Consider the following 7,867-nt stretch of genomic DNA (forward strand, 5'->3'; position numbering starts at 1 on the left):
TTTTTAGTCCCGATAATTGCTCGAAGAGACATAAAACCAATTTCATATTCCGAGCTTTTGCAACATCATGCTCCATGAATATAATAGTGTCGTCTGCGTATTGTAGAATCGATACTCCACCATCCACCAGATGGGGAACTAAACCATCTACTAGGCCATTCTCCTTAGCCCTGCGAATAAGCACTGTCAGCATATCTACCACTATATTAAACAAAAGCGGAGACATCGAATCCCCTTGCCTCAACCCTTTGTGCGTCTGAAAATAGTGGCCTATATCATCGTTAACCTTAATACCGACACTACCTTTTTGGACAAGAGAATCCCCTTGCCTCAACCCTTTGTGCGTCTGAAAATAGTGGCCTATATCATCATTAACCTTAATACCAACACTACCTTTTTGGACAAGAGAATCCACTTGGCTCCTCCAAGCTTAGAAAAATCTTTCATGCGCATAGCTTGCTGAAGAAACGTCCATTTCACTTTCTCATAAGCCTTTTCGAAATCCACTTTAAAGATAACCCCATCTAGTTTCTTCGAATGGGGTTCGTGGATCGTTTCATGTAGAATCACTACCCCCTCTAGGATGTGTCTACCAGGCATGAAGGCCATCTGACTCTCTTGAACGACAGAATGGGCGATCTGCGTCAGCCGATTTGTCCCCACCTTCGTGAATATCTTGAAACTCACGTTTAAGAGACATATCGGCCTAAACTGCTCGATACGAATCGCCCCTTCTTTCTTTGGTGATAGAGTAATCGTACCAAAGTTTATATGGAACAGTTCTAGATGCCCATTAAACAAATCGTGGAACATAGGCATCATGTAATCTTTAATGATATGCCAACATTTCTTATGAAACTCCGCAGGAAACCCGTCTGGTCCCGGTGCTTTATTCGGTTTCATTTGTGTTATGGCATCCAGAATTTCCTTTTCAGTGAAAGGCGCAGTTAGGAACTCATTCTGTTCTGTCATGAGCTGAGGAATATCTCCAGTGCCAGACTCATTCATGGACACCGTGCTCTCTGCCGGTGGCCTGAATAATTGTTTATAGTAATTGGAGATATATAGTTTAAGGTTTTCATGACCTACAATGGTTCCTTCGTCCTGCTCGAGCTGAATTATTCTCTTCTTTCTATGTTTGCCATTTGCAATCGTATGAAAGAATTGTGTATTATCGTCTCCATGAACAACCTTGAGAGTCTTAGCCCGTAATGCCTATTTGAGTTCCTCTTCACTACTACATATTGCCGAATGGATAAAGCAATATCTCGAAGGTTTTGCCGCTGCCTGTTGTTGGATTCATCAGACCTGCCTTTCAGACTTGGCAATGGATTTGGGATTATTGATGGCCTAGACAATGAACAGTGAACGAAGGAGTCAGAGGTAGCTTGATAAAACTCATGCCTGCACATGGAGAAGTCCTGAATGGTTCACACATAACTACAAGCTAGCTACGACGGGGACCAGCTGGATCGATTTCATCCGCTGGCTGCGGACGCATGTACGCGAATGCTCAAGGAGCGCTGACCTCGGCGTCGAAAACTCGGGGCTCAGACAACCACGCCGATCCGCAGCCCCGGCGGCAGATCCACGCGGCCCCGTCAAGCAGCCGCCGGCCACCGCTGCCGCGCCTCCGCCACAGCCCCAGTCCGCCCCCGCGCGCAGGCCCGGCCACCAGGAGCCCATACGCAGCCGCGCCGCAACTGGCCGACAAGAGCTCGGAGGATTTAAGAGAGGATGGAAGAGAGAAGGGGAACGCGGCGCCGTGGACTGGAGCACGGTCGCGTGGGTGTGTGTGTGGCTAGCAGGGAGAAGAGGCGATGTGGATAAGGCACGCAGTGGGAGATAGCTCTCGGTGTGGATTGCTTTTTTAGTTGGCTGCACCGAGTACCGACTAGAAGCTACTAGATGTTTTTTTAGCATCAGTACAGACACAAACGCTCATATACACGCGCATACACTCATCTCTATAAACGCACACACGCACACCCTATCTCTATAAGCACCTCCGAAAGACTGAGCCGGCATATCATCTTGAGATTTACGAAGCCACTGTAGACGCTTCGTCGTCGACGGGAACGTCTCCTCCCACTGAAAGCGCATCGCTGGAAATATAATCTACTAGATGTTGCTATACGTGCCAGCACCGATTGCATTTTATTCTTTCTTCTAAACCAGCACCGATATAATAATTGGCTGTTGTTGTTTGTTGTTACTGTTATAGTTTAATTTCCATGCCTGCCACATCTTATGAATAGATCATGTGATATACAATAATTAAAAGTGAGTAAAATATTTGAATAAATAGTTCGTAAGGGAGAAGATATTTGAAGCTCAACAACACTTGACAATTAAGATATTCCCCAACTCTGGATGTTACCGACATCGTTGGTGAGACAGAAAGGAGAGAGGGATGGATAAAGAGTAGAGAGAATGTGGCCACGATGCATCTTGAAGTTCACCTTTCTTTGTAGACAATCCAATCGAAATTTACCTGTGATGGGGAACACATAAAAGCTTGCTTTTTTATGGTGATGTTGGCCAAGTTCAAATAATGCAAAAGAAAAGGAACAAAATATAATCTTGCAAATCAAATAACCAACATTTTCTAAAATAATAATTAACATAATAGAAAGCCCTTTGCTTTCGAATATTAACAAAAAATTGTATATAAACAATCCCCATTCAATGCACCATTACTCTTTCGCCCAAAAAATCCTTTTGAAAATTCTAAGAAAACTTTTGAATTAGTTATTAAACCCTTGAATAGTATACAACAATTCCACCGTTTGTATATCTGGCTAGAAACAAATACAACATTCCTCTTCTAGCCGATGACAGTGCTAAGCTGAAGGAGGCGCCATCCAAAGACATCCCTACGACTTTCTCAACTTTATACTACACGGTATGGACATCGAGTGTGTTTTTTTTTAAATTGCATGCTAAAAATAAATGCAACATAATTTAGATTATAATTAGGTATATTTGGAACAAGCATTAGGAACTGCTGAAACTAGCCGAGAAGGTTTGAGGAAGAGCTCGCAAGGTTAATACACTGGCGGGGTCAGCCGACAGATGACGCAAACACTTCAACGAGATCGAGCGAGCGGCTAAACTTAGTCGCGTGGAACACTTCGAAGGCCGTGGGCGGTAAGGACAATAAGTATCTATCTACTACTATTAAACAATCAAATAAGAACTTTTTAGGCGCACCCCGCAATTAGCCCCATAACACCGCACGAACCATAAACACCGTACGATTAGACCCACAAATCTCAATCTAACGGTCATCCCTGATCTAATAGCTTCATTGTGTGGACTTGGCAATTTTCGATGAGTGACCATACTCCACCATCGAGAAGCCTTCCCTCGAACTACCGGTCCGGCCTCCCCTACGATCACGCACCCGCATCGTAATCCCTCCTCCAATCACGCAAGGTCCACAGAAAAAAAGGAAACTGATGTCCGCGCAGACTGCTCCATCTCTCGGCGCTGTCTCTTCTTCCCAACCCTCCATCCGTCCAAAGATTGCGCTTCGGCTAGAGCGATTGCCCAGGCGCAGGCAAGCGATGCAGTCAACGCGGGGCGGCGGCGGCAACTCGATGCAGGGAACGGTGATGGCCAAGGCGTGCACTCCGGCGGGGCTGGCGTGGATCTGGCGGAAGGCAGATGGTTCGGGTCGACGATGGGCGGCGCCGGCGAGTCGGAGGGAAGGCGGTGGCGGCTGAGCTCCTCCATGGCCTGCTGCGTTTCCAGGGAGAGAGAGCTTTAAAGGTGAGGAGATAGAGAAGAACGGATGGAAGAGAGAGGAGGAAGGGCAGGGGCGCGACGGCCTCGACGGTGAACCTCTGGTGGCCACGGTCTCCGGCAAGAGGCAGCGCACGGCATCGGCGCGAGCCTATGGTTGTGCATATTGGGTATGTATGGATCGCTATCAAACCTGCTTACAAAAGATTGGCACGATTTATCCTGCTGTTGGCTATACTGAAGTATTACTACGTACCAAATCAATAATTCTTTGTATTTTCAGGCCACATGCATGTTGATTCCGTCAACACAACAGTGGGATCCCTGTAGGTAGAAGCATAAGAATAAGACTGGTCCTCTGATCCCCGTAGGCCTTCAATGCCCATTTAGGAATTAGGACGTTCCAGAGGCACACCACAACCTGAATTTGTAAGGCGCCCCTGATTTAATAGGTATTGTTTGTTTGCAAGTTTGCATTGCCGGCAGATTTTGTTAACCACATCTTTGAGATTTTTCCCCGTTGATTTTGGTACAGAAACCGAATTACAATACCCCTATAATTTTTGCTTTACTTTGGTAATTTGGTACAAATTCATCCTCTAGACTGATAACATTTTGTTGGCAAGAGTGTCAAATTTATTTCTGTATGTACTTGCCCCCTTTCGTCGGTTATTAAAAAAATACCTCCTTTGATTTAAAGGAATCTTGTAGAAATTTATCATTATGACAAAATGGTTCTGATCTGCTATATCTCTATCACCTCCTTGTTGTTGTTAAAATACAATTTAAACGACATGCTATTTTGTATCCATTTAATTTATTAATTTGCAAAACATATTTTAGTTTTATACCACGTGAACTCACACTCACTTGATCAACATTTGAAACGTGTGTTGCACGTGCACGCTTACTAGTCATTACAAACAGAGGGTGTGGACTTGTGGGTATCTTTAGTCATCATTCCTGTAGAAAGAAAATATTTCATGCTCCAAAAAGCGATAATTAGTTTAAACTTATTATCGACGCTTATTAAAAATGGATATAAGAAATGGTGAGTAACGACACGTAGAGCAAGTTTTGTGATTTTTATTTCGCCCGTTGCAAGGCACGGGCATTTGTACTATTGTGTATATCTATATCTATATCTATATCTATATCTATATCTATCTATATTTCTATATCTATCTATATCTATATTCTATATTTTCTATACTAATTACAGACTCCCTAGAAATTACCACATTAATCAGTAATTAGGAGCCGTTAATCTGGTGGGATCGAGTTATTACGGTGTAGATTAGCCCAAGAAATTTCCATAATAATCAGAAAATTAGGGCCGTTTATCTGGTGGGGCCGAGTTATTACGGTGTAGGTTAGCTCAAAAAATCACCACCACAATTTACATTACTCACGTGGTGGAGAAAAAGATCGAAGCTGCACGTAACAAATACCAAACCTGGCCCATCTAAAAACATGTCCATATTCATATATATATTTCACAACAAAAAAAACATCACGATATCTCTATCCCACGTGAATTTCAAGAGAGGAAATTACGTGGCCTCTCCTTCTCTCAAGCTAAGATTGAATCCTATATTGTTCTAGAAAAAGTGAACAAATTGTAATGATCAAGATTTCAGAAAGAGTCCCACGTTAATAAGTCCAAGAAAAAAACAAAAGCTCACGTAAAAAAACTTAGGTAGCTCCCTGTCGCTCAATCTCACGTGGTCATCTTATCTCTCCCGCCGTACACAATCCCACCCTCACGCCCTCCAACCCAGCCGCCTCCGATCTACTGAACTCGCCACCACTGCCCTCTCGCGTTCATCCTTCCACTGCCATGATTTTTCGTCCTGCTGTGCTGCCGCCGCAAGCCAACACAACAAGCTTTCCTGCTCCTTGACCCATCTTCTCTCTCTTCATGGATCATCTCGAGCCGATGTTGCAATCATGGCTTCCCCCAGTCTCCTACATCTCCAACCCTTGGTGTGACGTCCCTGCGATCTCTACGGATCCCTTCAGTCTAGATTGCGGCCGTTTCCTCTCGAAAGGTTCATGCAATCCGATTCATTAGTCACAGTTTCTTCTCTCCGCCAGCGCGCCAGGTATGGTTTGGCCCAAGCTCTTACTCCATTGCAGCGCTACCTGTCTTTAGGGCGTGCAACACCAAGGACGACCATGCGCTGATAGACTGTGCATGTTAATCCAAAAGGAACCAGAGTTCCTATATCAATGGCATCAAGTCTTTTAGATAGAACTTGGCCATGGTGTTCATAGATTTATGCTTGCTGACATTTATAGCACAACAGCCTGCTGCGACATGTTGAGATGATTGCTTCATCCGTATGAATTCAGTAGCCGTACGTGTTCTAATTTTCATTGGTTAACGACATAACTTGCAGATCTAATTATCCAGGCACGAACTTAATGCAGTTTTATTAGGTCGTCATCAAGAGCACGTGAAGCATATATCACTTTTTCTATCACTCTTAGATAAATTGTTCTCCTGGACTTCCAGTCTGACATGTCCTCTTTTGATACAAAAAATCACACTGTATTTACATTATGCATTTTTTGCAGGACAACAAGTTTACCAATGTCGATGAATAAACGCCTGCAGCTAGGTGGTGTGCATGGGTCAAGTCTCAAGACCCATATATGTCCAACTGTGTAGGTATGTAGAGACATGTAATTAGCAGTTTTACATTAGATATTTCTAACCATATGGAGATACACTAGCCTTGAATGGTCAGCTGAGGTTGTTCCAGCCATACATATATACACTTATTGGATCCTACTTAGCACTCCAACTCTTATGTGCATCTAATGATCTAATCCATATCTTTCCAACTAATATCCCCTTGATTTCTCTCACCCCCTTCTAATACAGGTCTGCATATATGATTGATCTATGGTGCACACCAAGTTATTCCACAAAAACGTGGCCAAGGATGAATCTACGACATATGGTGACAGGTGAGAATCGATGCTTGATGAGGTGTAAGTTTGTATTTAATTTTAGATACGGAAATTAATATTCCGTGTTTTAGCAAATCGGCACTCTCTGTACTAGATACACAACAGAATAATGTCTATGATTTGATCTATTTTCTTATCATTGTTTCACTACCCATAGTGGTACAGATCTGATTGCTCTTTTCTGGCACCTCAAATATGTCACACAAAGTGAAATCCTTGAAGAAAACTTTATTACTTCATTGAAATCTTATTATAATTCGTTTTTGCCTAACTTTTTAATTTAGCTGTCTAAATAATCTTCCCGTTTTTTCTTTCTTCTTTTGGTATTCAGGCTAACTGTTTGATTGCTGATGCGTGTTTCTGTTCTAACAGCAATGGAGGTGCATTTTGATTGTATTTCAGAAAATACCTGTAATCAGAATTGCAATCTCAGAATGAGAATGATTGTGTGTTATGTTGTTTTTCTTTAATATTATTTTTATATGCTCTCTTCATTTTACTTTAGGTTTACAAATGTTGGTCTGGTACATAATGCATAAGTTCAGTCTAAACATTTCAGTGTTATAATCATATTTTTTTGTTTCTTGGTATTGATTCACACCACGTCATTGGTGAGAGCCTACTTAACTAATAAATATTATTGTACTAACGTATTTTTCTGGTTAGTTCAAATGCTTTCTTTAATAGTTTTCATTGGACTACAGGCATGGCCTTCTTTGTCTTCGTGGAGCTAGCAGAAATCTGTTTCTGATCAATGAAAGACAATGCAAACATTTACTGTAAGTTTTTATGAGTGTAGATGCTATTTTTTACTACGATTTTAAGACCAATGGCCGATCTAATCTTATTAGTACTGGTAGTTTCACCCATGGTGCTTTTGCCTTCTATATGTGTCGAATTAAGAAAATAGAAATTTTCAGGAGATGATGTGAGTTTGCAAACAACTACTCACGGTATTAGTAAATCATTGCATTCTATTAGTAATGCTTCTCTTAGTACATAACAAAATTATTTTGGGGAGTGACATAATGTGTCTCTCTCTTTCTGTTGATATTAATGGGTGAGTTTTAGTAAAATCTTCAGGTTTGCATGGTGAGATGCATTGTCTTCAGAAAAGGAGATTCAATGTGTTCGGATTTTG

The 7,867-nt window shown here is 42.2% G+C and overlaps 1 long non-coding RNA gene across 1 annotated transcript; it reads left to right on the forward strand.

Annotated features, from left to right (window-relative positions):
- The first annotated feature begins 6,348 nt into the window (after positions 1 to 6,348).
- LOC119328688 lies at positions 6,349 to 7,843 on the forward strand. Its single transcript, XR_005159092.1, has 3 exons — positions 6,349 to 6,421; positions 6,638 to 6,723; positions 7,431 to 7,843. It is a non-coding gene; the product is annotated as an uncharacterized LOC119328688 (long non-coding RNA).
- The last annotated feature ends 24 nt before the right edge of the window (positions 7,844 to 7,867 follow it).

This window comes from Triticum dicoccoides, chromosome 7A, assembly GCF_002162155.2.
Source record: "Triticum dicoccoides isolate Atlit2015 ecotype Zavitan chromosome 7A, WEW_v2.0, whole genome shotgun sequence".
Classification (NCBI taxonomy): domain Eukaryota; kingdom Viridiplantae; phylum Streptophyta; class Magnoliopsida; order Poales; family Poaceae; genus Triticum; species Triticum dicoccoides.